We start from the raw sequence: 15,945 nt of genomic DNA on the forward strand, positions 1-15,945 counted from the left end.
TTCAGAGTGCTCCTTAGTGGGCTCTCTGGAGCGGTTCTCAGTCATTCTCCCCTGGGGCTGGTGCTCTGTGGCTGGCTCCCAGGGACCTCTTCCTCCTAGAGACCTCTAAAACCCTGCCTTTCTTTAGTTTTGAGAATATTTTGGGTAGGTAGGTGGAGACATCCAGACTACAGCTGAGATGTTTTTCCTTTGCAATCCTCAAAAAAAAAAAAAAAAAAAAAAAAATGTGTTCCATTCTCTTAAGATAATGTTCATTGATCAAAGCCTTTCTAATTCTTTTTCATTTAAGGTGAAAGAATTTGGATTATTTTGTAAGGAAGGGGCTAGGTGATGAGGTGTTCCCTTAGAGAATGTGGCTGACCCTCATTGCTCTCCACGCATATAGCCTTGGGGTAGTGGTGTTTGTAGCAGTCCTACAAGGGGGGTGGGCAAGATAGGGTGGTGGGGAAGAGATTTCAAAACTTAATGTATGAATTGCCATTTCTTAGAGGCCACTGTGCATCTTTAAATATCAGGGGGATAAAGTCTTCTGTGGGTTACCCCAAAACACATACATCATCTAATTTGATCCACAGAATATCCCTGCGAGGTAACATCATTTTGGCCAATTCACAGATGAGGAGGCGGGTTCAGAGATGAGAGGGAAGGAGATTGGACACTGGGTCATTTGTGGCCTGAAGTCTGACTTGGTCCACCACACTGTGCTCCCCTGTGTGACTTATGGGCTCCCTCTGTATTGACTTGGAGTTTGCTGCACCATCATTCAAGGGTAGAAGACCTGCTGGGGTCTGAGAGCCCCAGGGAGTCTCCTGTGGCCCAAGAGCTTCAGGGAAGGCTTTACCAAGAACTGCTGATTTGATCCCTGAAGTAGTACTTCTCATTAACCCAATTACATAATGGGAGAAGAAGGACCTTCACGTGCTAGAGCTAATCATGTAGCTTGGCTTGTTTTACAGAGTTGAAAGCTGAGGGTTAAGGAGCTTAAATAACAGATAGGCAGAGAAGGAACTGGGAGAGTGACTGGGTTTTCTCACTCCCAGCCCAGGGCTTATTTTAAACTGGTGTTGATGACTTTACTTTAGAGGTCTTTGTTATTCTTAGAATAATGAAAATTATTGATGTGTTAAAATATGTAGGACTTTTAGCTTTTGCCAAGAGTAACAGGTCTATTTTTCCACCATTAATAGCTATAAAATTGGACAAAATAGATGAACAACTGATCCCAAGCATCCCATGGCTTCAATTCTAGAGGGAAGAGAAACACGAAAGGTGAGATTCACTTCCAGGCTGACTTTTTGCCTGAGGCATCTTCCAAACTGTAGGGAAGTGGGTCCCAAGCAGAAAGCAACAGTCTGGTTGGGGGAAGGGCATAAAGATAGAAGGTCAGAGTTGCTAAGGCTGCTGGAACTCGCAGGGTTGGGTACTTTGGTACTTCTCTCTGGAGAAGGATGCTGAGGAAAAATAGCCCCAGAAATCTGTGTAAGGGTTTCCTTCAGCTTTGCCAGATCTTATGCACTGAATGAGACTCTGCAAAGTCAGCTGAGAACAGTTTCTAGGGGATTGGGAGGTGAATAGTGATTTGAAAAGTTGCCATGCAAGAGAGCTGTTGGAGTTCTGATCCAGCCAAAGTGGGGCTGGACGCTTATTTGAGACCCTGGAAAGGCCTGCTTTAGGAGGAAGGACCATGTCGTAGGAATAAGAGACATGCCATAGCACTGAAAACAAAAATGAAACATATCTGCCTTGACAAAGCCAAAACCCAAGACTCAGTAAGATCAAGATGATCCATTAGTAATTCAACTGTTAGAACAAAATGTCATATTTCTTAGAAGAATACAACAAAATCCAGAATCTCTACAATGCGTCATTCAAAATGTTCAGCATATAATAAAGATGTCTAGACATGCAAAGAATAAAGTTCAATATATAGACCTTCCTTATAGCTTGAAACTCCAGACACTCTCTCAATTGGCTCTTTTTTCTCTGGAAGAGTTTCAGTCTGACTTAAATGATTAATGGAACATAGAATGTCTGGGATTTGGCAATAAAATTGGATTTCTTTTTTTTTAAATTGAGGTATACTTGATCTATAACATTATATTAATTTCATGCATACAGCATAATGATTTAATAGATGTGCATATTGTGAAATGATTGTCACGGTAAGTTACAATTTTTTTCTTGTGATGAAAACTCTTAAGGTTTACTCTCTTAACTTTCAAATATGCAATATAGAATTGTTAACTGTACTCACCATGCTGTACATTAGATTCTCAGGACCTATTTATTTTATAACTGAAAGTTTGTACTTTTGACCCCCTTCACGCATTTCTCCCACCTCTCAGGATTGGATTTCTGGTCAAAAATCATGAATTGGTTTTGAATTGCTCTTAAAAAAAATATTTTATTTATTTATTTTAAAGAGAGAGAGAGTGCACAAGCAGCTGAGAGGGGCAGAGAGAGAGAGAGAAGCAGACTTCTCGTGGAGCAGGGAGCCCAATGGGGGGCTCGATCCCAGAACCCTGAGATCATGATCTGAGCCAAAGGTAGTTGCTTAACTGACTGAGCCTCCTTTTCTTTCTTTCTTTCTTTCTTTCTTTTTTTTTTTTTTTAAGATTTCATTTATTTATTTGAGAGAGAGAGAGAGTTCTTGAATTGCTCTTGATGTCTTGGCTGATGTCTGTCCTGCTCATTTGTGGAAAAATGTGCCTGTATAGACAGATTGGACTCCCTAACTACATCTCAGCATTTTCTTCTCCAGCTGAGGGATGGTATTTTGAAATATATCTGAGTTTCAGCTCTTTCTCTTTTTTTCTTTTTAATTTTTAAAAATATTTTATTTATTTACTTAGGGGCGTGGGATGTAGAGGGAGAGGGAGAGAGAGAATCTCAACTCCATGCTGAGCCCGGAGCCCAATGTGGGGCTCTGTCTCATGACCCTGAGATCATAACCTGCGCTGAAATCAGGAGTCAGACAATGAATCAACAGAGCCATCCAGGCATCCCTCAACTCTTTCTTTTAAAAACAATTAATTATCATGTTGGTCTGGGTTGTTTGTCAATAAGGGAATTTGGGGGATTGCGGTGAGTTAGTGGTGCAGTGCAGTACAAAGAATTTTATGTATTTGGGAGAATATCCTAGCTTTCATTGAGCATCTGAATGACTGCTAATAAAATGAGGAACTGTAAAATCTGAATAAAATTGTAAAATCTTTGGAAGAAATATCTTCTAGTTTTTTGATTCATGACAAGAACTTAAAAGCATTTTTCTCAGACAACTTCAACTTGTCTTCTGTGCTCAACTAATTCAATTTTTATGTGGAAAAACTATTTTTTTAAACTTTTGATTATGTAAGAAACCTGGAGAAGCATGAAGAAACATTTTTGCAGTTTCTGTTTTTAGATATAATTTATTGATCTGTTAGCATTTTTAGTAAAAACAGTTTTTAATATAGATTTTTCCTTTCCCTAAAAAAATAAAGTTGCTTTCTAATCAGGAAGGAAGCAGAAGGTTTCTGTTGGAGACCTTTTCATTCTGGTTGCTATTGAACTTGGGAGATTTACTGTTCTTGGAATAAGTACATTTATCCAATAGGGAATAAAATCAACATTATTAATTATTTTAAGACAGAAAACATCTTGAATCATGAAACCTTTAATTCATTGGTCTTAATCTTCTTGTTTCTAATGGCTGATAACTCATTCTGCAGAATTATGCCTCTGTGCCCTTGGAATGCTCTGTAATTAATTAATAATTTATGCTGGGGGAAGTGATACATAGTACAGGGGCGGGCGTTCATCCCATGCTGGGGTTGCTTTGGCTGCTTAAATAGAGAGGTTTTCCTGGTGGAAAGACTCTGCAGAGTGTGGCCCCAAGGCTGAAGGGCAAGGCTCACAGTGGGGGACACATTTGGGCAGCCTCTTCTCACAGCTGTCCATGTGACAAGGTCTCTTACAAATCCATCAAAAGGCATTTCACAGACTCTGACTCTCCCTTGAATTGTGCAGACTCTGATACATTTTCCAACTTGAATTGTTGAGAAAAGGCCTTTATTTGGACATGGGAAAATTAGCATGCAGTTAAGAAATAGATTTTAAATGCGTAAGCGAGAGTGATTAGCTTTTCTTTTGATTCTTGGGCCACTTCCATTTTAGTTTCAGTAAATGAGGAATCTTTTAATGAGTTATGTGATATTTGCTGAAGGTTGTGATTTTGGCAACTGCTAAATAGAAAAAAAATTGTTCCCCCACCCCCCTCGCCTGCCTTCCCCTACTCATCCTCTTAGGTTCTCAAATCGTTTGCCAAAGTCAGTGACACAATTGCCTTCTTCAGACAGGCACCTGACAGACTGGCCCAGATTTCCACAGCCACCAGCCAGCTTTGTGTTGAATCTTCTCCACAGAAACACCAGCCTCTTGGGCGGGAAGGTGCTGCTCTAGAATGGACTATGTGAAGCTGTAGGTAAGCCAGAGGGTCACTTAGCCCAAATCCCACACATGGAGGGTAGCATTTTTTAAATATGAAAGTGGGTTCATTGCTTTATTAAAAATTATAATGTTCATTAAAAATTCTATGCAATGTAACAAATGATAAAAAGGAAAATAAAAAAATCCAAACTCAAACACCCCAAACCACCCAATCCCACCACATATGTGGGAGTCATCAAGCTTTCTGCAAATGTCTAGTGTAGTAAATATCTTTGCCTTTGGTCTTTATCACTATAATTGAATTCTGCTATTGGACAAAAGGTAAATGAATGAACAGGTGTGACTGTGTTTCAACAAAACTTTATTTAGGGCAAGATTAGACTGGCAGGCTGTGATTTGCTGATCCTTGACGGAGAATAACCCTCATTTATATTAGGTGCTCATCATTTCCCAAATCTTTTTTTTTTTTTTTTTTCCTCTTTCCTTCTCACTTGTGTCTTTGGAAATGTATCCATAGAGGAAAAAAGAGAGTGCTAATTTTATATATATGAAAGCATCTTTATAAAAATGAAAGCTATATTTAAAAATATAGTAAATTCAATTTTACTTGAATTTGACAGAAGGAACGAACTGAAATAAGATTGCAGGAGCTACTGAAGTTCAGACACACATTTCTTCACCATGGGTGATAATAGTTCCTAAAACAGTTCCTCTGAAATTGGGGTTGGGGGGAAGATGATGAAAAGGTTGGGCATCTTTTTGCTCTTTAAAGTCCTGTTTTCAGTTTTGGATGGAGCAGTTGACTTTCTACTCTGACAGATAAGGAGTTGACTTCCTACTCTGACAGATAAGGAAATAAGCGTTCTTCCACTTCTCCTGTCTGAATTCCCTTTGCTCATTTGATTGATCTTAAATTGTCAAGGCCGATGGTTTACATTCTGTTCTGTCACCAGAATGACTTAGGGGTCCTTTTGTCTTAGATGATTTAGTAGATCGGTCAATGCCTACCACCATATTTTTTTAAATCAAGATTTCTCCATTTCTGTTCTTTTTTATAAAGTTTTATTCCTCTTATTGAGTTGTATTTATTACCTAGTAATATTTTCAAGAAGGACTTAAAGGATTTTAGCCTCTGATTTGCCTCCTAGCAAAGGACAAACTGTCTAAGTATACAACTCTTAGGTCCCATTTCCTACCAAGTATTATATACTTTTTATTTTTAATTTCTTGCTATAATTTAAAATTTTTTTTATTTTTTATTTTATTTTATTTTATTTATAATTCTATTTATTTATTTGACTGAGAGAGAGAGATCACAAGTAGGCAGAGAGGCAGGCGGGGGTTGGGGGTGGGGAAGCAGGCTCCCTGCTAAGCAGAGAGCCCGATGTGGGCTCGATCCCAGGACCCTGAGATCATGACCTGAGCCGAAGGCAGCGACTTAACTCACTGAGCTACCCAGGTGCCCCTAATTTTTTTCTATAATTTTAAAGTTACAGCTTCTTTATGTATCTTTTGGCTGGTTGGATTTTGTGGTCAAGAATTCTACTTTCCCTGTGATATGTAGGCACTACATTTCTCCTGTTCTTTCCTGTTGGAAAATGTGCATGCTGGAGGGCTTACTTGATTGTGTCTGTCCGACTTGGGGTGGTCTCTCTTTGTCTGGGGACCTTGTAGGCTTTGCTCCTTTGCTTTTGGGCATTGGGTATTGTTCTTGGGAAGCCCGAGCATAGCTTTGTTATTATCCCTTGGGGATGTCTAACTGCCCCCTCCCACCACCACCCCACCATGCCTGAAGGAATCTTTCTTTATTATTAGAGTTTATATCTTCTTGAGTACATGTCACAGTATTAATCATTTATATCAATTTTATGTCCTTTTATGCTTCAGGTTTAGTTCTTCCTTTATGTCATGGAAATTTTCTTCTACTTTGTTTTTTACTATCTTTTTTGTCTCATTTATTGAGTTCTTTATCTTGAGGACACATGCCATTATCTTTGTTCCTGGATATTCTCTCAATTGCTTTTATATCTTTGCTTTCATTTGCTATTGAAAGAAACCAGAATATGTCACCCCAAAATATGCCTCTTTGACATAAAATTATTTTGAGCTGAAGACAATTAAGAAATGTTGAATGCAGAAAATGCTTCTCTTTTTCTGACTATAGGCAGAAAATGCCTAAATTCTCCTTTGATTAGAGACTGACTCTTACCAGCCCAGAGAAGGCTCCAGAGGAATCTGCAAACAAACCTTGGTTAAATTAACCTTTCTTTTCTTAATTAAAAAAGTAGGGGCCACCTAGCTTTAGTTGGACTACCCTTAGTCCAAACCTCTTTATCTTTCCAGTTCTTCCCAAATGTATCATTTTCCTTATCTGAAAGGTATAAAAGCTTCCTGCTCTGGTCACTTCTTTGGGTCTTCATTCTCTTGTGAAGTCTCCCAGGTACCCATAACAATTCTATAAAATATATATGTTTTTCTCCTGTTAATTGGTCCTTGTCAGTTTATTTTATTTTATTTTTTTTTAAAGATTTTATTTATTTATTTGTCAGAGAGAGAGAGAGAGAGCACAAGCAGGGGGAGCAGCAGGCAGAGGGAGCAGCAGGCTCCCTGCAGAGCAAGGAGCCTGATGTGAAACTTGATCCCAGGACTCTGGAATCATGACCTGAGCCAAAGGTAGATGCTTAACCAACTGAGCCACCCAGGTGTCCCTGGTCTTCGTCAGTTTATTTTATTTTATTTATTTATTTTTAAAAAGACTTCATTTTTTTTTTTTTATTTGACAGAGAGAGACACAGCAAGAGAGGGAACATAAGCAGGGGGAGTGGGAGAGGAAGAAGCAGACTTCCCACTGCGCAGAGAGCCCGATGCAGGGCTCGATCCCAGGACCCTTGGATCATGACCTGAGCTGAAGGCAGATGCTTAATGACTGAGCCACCTATGTACCCCATCTTCGTCAGTTTAATTTTCAGCCCCAGCCAAAGACTCCTAAGAAGGTCAAGGGAAACTTTTTCCTTCCTTTTGCTGATTATCTCAGCCTTTGTTCTATGTCAGTAATTTATTTGTGGCTGTTCTCTTCTCCTCACTATTTTTACTTATTATTTCTGTAATGATGTTATTTTGATCACTATTTGGTTTCTTTGTTCCACAAGCTCCCTGTTATTTCACTTCATTACTTTTTCATTTTGACTTTGGGTTATTATTGTTTTATTAAATTCATGTTTTTCTTAATTTTTTTTTCCTTCGGTAGCAAGAAGCATTCATAGAGAATTTGTCTTCTCCCTCTTGGATTACATTTTCTTTCTTTCTGGTTGTGTCCTTTATCTTCCTCTCCTTATCCTTTTCTTCTATCCCTCCTTCCCCTTTATCCGCCACCCCCTTATTAATTTTTTTCTTGTGCTTTAGTGTTTGCTTAGCTGCCGTGCCATTTCTTTTTATCTTGACCCAGCTTGGCATGAGCAGCTCTGCCCACTTTTTAGTCAATCTAATGTAGTGTACACAAATTATCTCAGACTCTTTAGGATCTGTTTGTCGTGTAGCCTGAAGGTTGAATATAGTTTTCTGTGCACTTTTGTTGTTTCTATATAACCAGAACATGTGGAGTTGGAGGTGTGTGACCTGAATAGTGGAGAACATTCTGCTGGGGCTGTGGGAAGCCTTTCTTGGAGCCCTTGGCTTGTCCTTTGCCTCACTTATGTGCTCTTCTCAAGGAGCATGAAAGCTTAGGCTTTAGAGATCCCCTAATTTAGCTCTGGTGGGGTTCCCCCCCTTATAAGATCTTGACTTCTTAGAAGGGCGGATTAATGCTTCTCCTCTTGAGGATTTCCTCTCTGCACTTTCGTGGGCTCCCTGTATACCTACTCAATGTGCATCTGTTCACATTAGTGGGTAATGTGCTCATTTGAGCATTTTGTCTACTCATCTTCCCTCAGTATTGCTTCTGAGAGGTGGTGATTAAGTTAGGAGCCTATAATAATTTTTCCCTGTGCAACAAACAACTGAAAGACCTCAGTGGCTTACAAAAAATATTTATCTTCATGTTTAGGCATTGCAAGTAGGCTACTTTTGTCTGGTCCAGGCTGGGCTGGGCTGGGCCAGGCTGGACTGCAGGTTTACAGCCAGTTTCAGGGGGGCTTCATATCATCACTCTGGGGACCAAGATGGAAAGGAGTTGCTACCTGATGGGATCCCAATGACATAAAAAGCCAAGTTGCATCACTCAAGCACAAAGTCTCTATTTGCATCATGACTGTTAATGCAATCCATAGACCCAAAAAAGGCACATGGCCAAGTCTAACTCTAGTGGGGGTTAGCAACAGCACATGGCAAAGGGCAAGGATGTAAAGTTTATAAATGCAGGGAAGTAAAGAATTATAAACCTTCTCCCAGTCTACCCACGAGACTTCCTAAGTCTGTTAAGAGTCTTCTCTCTTTCATTTGCTACTTTCTTCCATTTTACTTTTGAAATTTAAGGCAGATTTACATCACTTTTCCTTGACTAGAATTTGAGTAAAACATTTACTTTTTATTTAAAAATTCTATTCTATTAAGAATTAGAGGACAAATCTTTGATCTTAGCCTCAGTCTGACATTTGCTGAGAAGTCCCCTGATAGTCTCTGTAGGGCCTTTCTAAACTTCTTTAGAAGTAAACTGTTTTTTAATTACAGTAATTCCCTCAGTCCAAACTAAATTCTCTCCTGCTCTAACTGGGACTAACTAACTAACTAACTAACTGTTCTGTGCATCTGCCTCAGGATGCTTGACCTACAAGAAATCATTTTGGATTTGGCTTCTCCCGTTTCCTCTAAACATATTCTCTGTTTGGCTATAGTCTTATATTTTGAAACAGACAATTGGCAGATGCAGGGTGTAAATAAATTAGATTGCATGAAAAGGGGAAATTGAGTGAGAGTACTGGCCTTCAAAAATTTTGATTTCCTAATGAGTCACTAAGAAATGTGGTTAAAAGTTCTGAGTGCAGAATAAACTTGCCAACCAGTGGGTTCTACTGGCAATCAGGCCGCCAACTGGACTTTTCTGTTGAGGGATCATCAGGATCTGGGGTCACTATTGTTTAAGGGTCTGGTATATGGTACATGACTATTTAATAAATAGTATATTTAAGAAGATTTGGCCTGTGTACTGAAAATCTGGAGAATCTGGTTCAAAATCCTTACAGAACTATCCTCTATGTCATGCCAGGGTGGTAATCTGGGGGACTGGATGGAGGAAAGGTCTAGGCTCTATAAGGTGTATATTCAGACTCAGACCCATCTCTCTGTTTTCAAGGTTGGTGATACCTGGATCACAGATTTGGGCTCTCCTAGGCATGCACTTCTTGAATCTCTAAGGCATATTATTCATGGGACATGCTTTTTTAAGGCATTCAGTTCTTGTGCTCTTTGGTTTCACTCTTTCTAGACACTTGGTCTTCATCCTTTGCAACTGTGTTAACTCCCCATCTACTTCCCATTTTCTGCAAATGTGCTTATGTTGCTAGTGCTGTCTGTCCTGTGACTTCATAATTTTAATAAAGATTCCTCAACTTTCTTGCATTTCAAAGAGAGTACAGATAAATTCATTTATTCAGGCCACTATATTTAATCAGTCTATTCCTTTTATTTTAAAATTTTATTTATTAAGTTTTTATTTATAATGCATTCTGTTTATTTCGCTCCTTTCATTGCTCCCTTTGCTTAGAATGTATTTGAGCCTCTTGTATGTTTAATCATATCATAACCATAACCTCCCTATCTGGTTGAAATCTTCTCCCCGCCCCCTTTTTGCAGAAACTTTGATTAAGCATCAACTGTGTGTTAGTTAATGGGTATGGAGGCATTAAAGTGATACAGATTAAAAGACACACGGCTCCTATTCTTTTTTTTCTTTTTAAAGATTTTATTTATTTATTTATTTGGCACAGAGAGAGAGAGAGAGAGAGGGAGAGAGAGAGCACAAGCAGAGGGAACAGCAGGCAGAGGCAGAGGGAGAGAGAGAAACAGGCTTCCCACTGAGTAAGGAACCCATCACAGGGCTCGATCCTGGGACCCCAGGATCATGACCTGAGCTGAAGGCAGATGCTTAACGACTGAGTCACCCAGGCTCCCCACAGCTCCTATTCTTGAGGCTACTTTCCCATTTAATGGGGAGACTGTCCAGTGGATAAGCATTTCTTAGACGATTGGGTAATGGAATTAATTGAGGAAAGTGCATGAGAGCAGAATAGGAGTAGGACTCTCTGGAAGAGTCAGAAAGTCTTCTTGGAGGTGGTGGCATTTGGGTGACCCTTATGAAGGTGTTTTATCAGAGGGAGTAGCATGAGTTAACAACAGGGCAGTGAGAGGAAGAATGGATGCCGGGTCATTTGACAAGTTCAGGGTTATAGAATGTGAAAGTTATTCCTTTCTTTTGCATGCCGCCTGTCATCTTAAAATTTATTATTTTACCATTTTAATGTGTGAAACCCAAGTGTTGCCAAGTCCTCTGTTCTCTGTTTCTTTAGTATAGAAGCACAGTCCTCCAAATACAGTTTCTAAGATTTACATATCCTGGAGGCAAAAGGGCACTGTTTGTCTTGCTGACCCTATGGACTGACCCAGTCATTTTCTATTTTAGTCCACAGTCACTCTACAGAGGATTGTTGTACATTGCAGACTTCTACTGAAGGCTTGAGAAAAATAGGAGGTGAACTACAGCTCAGTCTATAAGCCTAGAAGGAGTATTTTCATCTTCTAGGGCAGCTGCCTGCTGCCATGTTGCTGCAAATTGCTTTCCCTTCTATGCCACTTCTCTCTAATTCTTGTCTTCTCTGAGTCCCAGGTACCCCCCAGAATTTCTTTCTTCTTGAGCTTCTAGGGGAAACCACCTAAATTCCTACTAATTTATTAGGCAGCCTATTTCAGTTTTCCTGGTTGAAATTAATTGTTTCCGCCTGTGGGTTTCTGTAGGATTGTCGCTCTCAATTAAGCAAATTTCATGCCCAACCTTTTAGCTCTGAACTTGCCAGTCTTCTCCACCAGAAATAAGCCCCTTGAGGTTGAGGACCTTGACTCATTCATGTTTATATAATAAAGTGTAATGTTTCACTCATAGTAATTATTCAAATAAATCATTCTACATGCGTTGCTAAATGCTCAGGGCTTTGCAAACATGAGATTGCATTTAATCCCCACATGATGGTTGCTTCGGCCTCATGTAAGCCCGTTTGATTCTTCAGCTGTTCCTAATTGAGATTCTTTCAGTCAGTGACAAATGAGGGGGATAAATGCAGCATGAGACCTGAGACGTAGCCGTCCATGGGTCAGCATCTGTGGAGTCCCAGGCTTCCTTTTCCTGTAGTATCCATGATAGTCATGGTGGGGAGTGGGGGAAGGGTTAGGATCTCCTTGTCTCACCTATCAGAGGTGGCATCATCCCTGAGCCGGGAAATGCCATTTCTCAAGAGCCTGCAGATGTTGGTGACCTTGAATGGGATGTTGTTGGAGTTTTTGATGCTTGTGAGGCCGTGGTAAAAGGGTGGCTGGTAACCGTGTAGACAGGCCTTTTCTCAGGGGCCCTTCACCTCTGCCCCAGTCCCTGTGATGTTTTGTTCTTACTAATGACCTGAGGAACTTCAAAAAAATTCACTTCATTATTCATTGATCCCTGGCACCAGGATTCACTTTCACTTCTACAAAGTACCCTTTAGTCAACTGGGGTTGTTGGTTTTTCCTTGGAAAGACACCGGTGACAGTTTCTAGTTGTAACTCCTGACAAGTTATGTGGTAAGTAAGTTGATCTCACTAGTAGTATCTGGTATTTGTGAATTTTCACTCAGTAACCACTCATCCAGTGACACAGTAATAACGATTATTGTAGGCATTCTTCTGTTGGAAATAAGCCAAGCTTTATGTTGTTCTTTGAGGAATAAGACTTTCTTAAAAAAACAACTGTTTGATAAATGTTTGAATTTCAAGTAGTAGGAGATTTGGGGTTATTTTCTTTCTTCCCTACAGGAAATACTTTAACTTCAGAGTAGGGGGTTCATATTTCAAAAATATGTCATTTCTTTTCCCTTTCAAAGGCTGGGAGAATATGTCATCTGCTTGGCCAGTCACACGTAACATCGATTTTTGAGAGCAAGTTGGAGATGTGCTTGGTAACTGGTACTCTTGTGGGGGCTAGCCTCACATATCTCACTAGGTCCTAGGCTGACATCTAACAGAAGGTCCTTTATTCCATTGTAGATGAATGGGAAGTTCCAGATGTCCACCTCAGTGCTGGTGCAGGCAAACCCATCCCAGGCTGCTGTCGAATTGTGCCTGGTTTTCCCCCTGCCCTTTGGATTGAGGAAGCTGGTTTGGATTCCCCAAATGTCCTCAGTTTTGGAAGGTGAGAACAGACTTCTGGCCCATTCCAAACTGAGTAACAAATCTCAGTGTTGGCTTACAGTGAAGTAATGGGGCAAATTTTTCTAATTCAAAGAGTTGAGGGAAAAAAATATTCAAAGCCACTTGCTGCAGATGGAAAGATAGACTTTATTCAGGACCATCACCTCGGGGATCACGGGGATGGGGACCACTGTAATGGGATTTTACAGCAGGGAAGAAAGATCGGGCTCAAATCCAGATATAGCAGGGGCAAGTGGGAATTCATAGCTAAGGAGCAGGGTGGGGGTCAGTGCTTAGAAAATTACTAAGAGGGAACATTAGGGGTCAGGGGAGTTCTAGCTAAACTGGCTCAACAGAACTCTTGCTGAAGGCAGGCCAGGTGATAAGACATCATCTGGGGGATGGCTGAGCGTGAGGAACCTCATCAGATAGGGAGGGTGAGAAATTCTAGTTAAACTGACTTATCAGCTTTCTTGCTTAAACTAGATTTTTGCAAAGGAGTGTACAGATGGGCCTGGAAGAAAGTTCAAGAGCTCTGACTAAAGTTTGGTCAAGCAATTTGTCAGAAGCCAGATTGAAAATTATAACAATCTCTAGACAAGCTAAAGTTCCCCTTCCATGAACTATTAGTGTATAAATTTTACTGTGGAATATCTGTGAGATTCCACTTCCAAGATGAATGACTCATGAGTCCTTTGTTTTGAGGTAATTAGCCATAGTAGGGATAAAGAAGGTAGGAAGGTGTGTATATCAGTCAGGGCTTTCCAGAAAAATAGAACCAATTCATTCTTTCCTTCCTTCCTTCCTTCCTTCCTTCCTTCCTTCCTCCTCTCTCCTTCCCTCCCTTCCTTCCTTAGCTTTATTTTAAGGAATTGGCTCACAGAATTGGGGGCTGGTTGGTTCAAAATCTGAAGTCTGCAGTCCAGGCCAGCAGGCTGGACACTCAGACAGGAGGTGATGCTGCTGTATTTAGGCAGAAATGTTTCTTCTCTGGAAACCCTTAGTTTTCTTAGTTTTCTCTCTTTCTCTCAAGGCCTTTAACTGGATTGGATGAGGCCCACTCACATTATCATGGGGGGATCTCCTCCACTTAGGTCAACTGACTGTAGACACTAGGCACGTCTACAAAATGTCTTCCCAGCAACACCTCAGTCAGTGTTTGAATGAGTAACTGGGTGCTATAGTTTGGCTAAGTTGACATATAAAACCATCGCCATAAGTGAGGTTGGAGTTTTTGTTGTCAGGTGGAAGGAAACCGAAGGAAAGGAATTGTGGGTTCCTGAGGTGGACTATTGCTGTGAGGTGAGGAGGCAGGAGGACCAGTGAGTATGCTGCCATTGGGGCTATCATTCTGGGATAGGAAAGGAATGAAGAACCATTTCCTAACCCGGGATGCATAAGCCAATTCAGGCATTCTAAGATGTTTTCCATTTGCAAGAAATCTCTGCATCTCTGAGACCCAAGGCAGGCAGTCTTTGTGTTGGGTTTGAGGCAGGGGCTTGGGGGAGGGGCATGGTAGCCATAGCTCTGAGTTGTGAAATCTGAATTGTAGAAAGATATTTGGCTGGAAATGTGCTCAGCACAGGAAAAGCTGCCTCTTAGCTTGTAGTTTATCTATAAAGATGAAAGGAATTCACTAACATCCTTTTGAAACTTGAGGATGGATATCTTAATAAATATCCATGGAGTCAAGAGATAGGGGATGAAGATGAACTGTATAGAGGCCATTATTACCAATTTAAGATGTATAAAAATGTCATAATTGACTGCACTGTGCTGCCTTTATCAGTGGATATTAGTAAATATAAAAATATTTGTCAGAGATTCCTTATTCCTTCTACCTTGCTTTTCTCATAAAGTTATTCTCTACAGCCAGTGAGTCTCCTACCAGCAAGATTATTCAGGAGCCTAACCTTCTAGATTAGGGAGGAATTCCACTATTGGCTCCTATATATAAAAGCAGAGGCATTAAATTCATCATCATATATATGGCAGAGCTTGTCTAATGGGGCAGTGGAGAAGGTCTGTGCTTCAATTATTAATAAGTTAGCACTATCAGTACATTTAACAAAAACTCATTCACATTCCATAAAGACAACAATTAACCTCTTCTAAACCAGGCACATCCACTTGGACAATTTAAGTAGATTCACGCAATAATTGCATAATATTGTATCTTTTGGTGTCTTCTGGTTTGGTGCCTCCTTCCAACCCCCAATCCCAGCTGCCAAAACATTTGATTTTCTTGTCATCTTCTATGACACTTCCTGAAAATGACCTTTAAGACAGAAAACATCAGATACTTGCCTATAGATAAGACAGTTACTAAGGCTTTGGGTTTTGCAGTTGTAATGAGCAGCAAATACTTGTGGGACCCCCTAAAAGCTGTAAGTTACCTTGTAAAACTGTCTCATTTGGTATACAAGATCTTACAGTTTCTGGGGTATATGTGATTTTTTGGTAAACTTTTATTGTGGTTAAAAATTTAAAAGGCAGCTACTTGTAATGTCTTTAGCATTAACTTAAGCTATAGCAGGTCTATAAAGCAATCATTGAGTTGCTATTAAAAGTATATGAATAATAAAACAGCTACAATAAGGCTTTAAAAGAGTAACTTGGCCTTGGTAGTTCCCCCTTTTCAGAATGCCCTGGGATAGGGGGTGAGTTAGGTCGGGGAGGGGTTGGTTAGGCTGTACTCTGGCAACATCCTGGGCAGTTAAATGTTATTTGGGAATCAGGGAACCTGTACTTCATGTTTATTTTTTTTTCTTTTTCCTTTTCCTTCATTAACAGTAAAGGCTGTAAGACATTTTCTGGTTTATAAATGGTAATAGAGTATAACTCAATAATATATCTAGGAAATCACCTCAGGGTATTTTGTTTATAAGAGATATTATGAGGATGCAGGTTTTGTGAAGTTGTTCTATTGGTAAAAGTCAAAGGCACTAATAACCAGGGCCATGTGGGGTGTGATGGAAAAACTTGGGGGTTTTCAGAGCAAAATGATTCTGGATTTGTATCTAGGTTCTGTTGTTTAGAAGCTTTGCAACCTTGGGCAAGTTCCTTAAGTTCACTAAACCTTCATTCCTCCTTTTATGAAATGGAATTAATAAACCTATTTTGAAGGGTTACTGAGAGAATCCCTCAAGA

Source organism: Mustela putorius, unplaced genomic scaffold (genome assembly GCF_011764305.1).
Source record: "Mustela putorius furo isolate JIRA1106 unplaced genomic scaffold, ASM1176430v1.1 tig00000876_pilon_pilon_pilon, whole genome shotgun sequence".
Taxonomy (NCBI): Eukaryota; Metazoa; Chordata; class Mammalia; order Carnivora; family Mustelidae; genus Mustela; species Mustela putorius.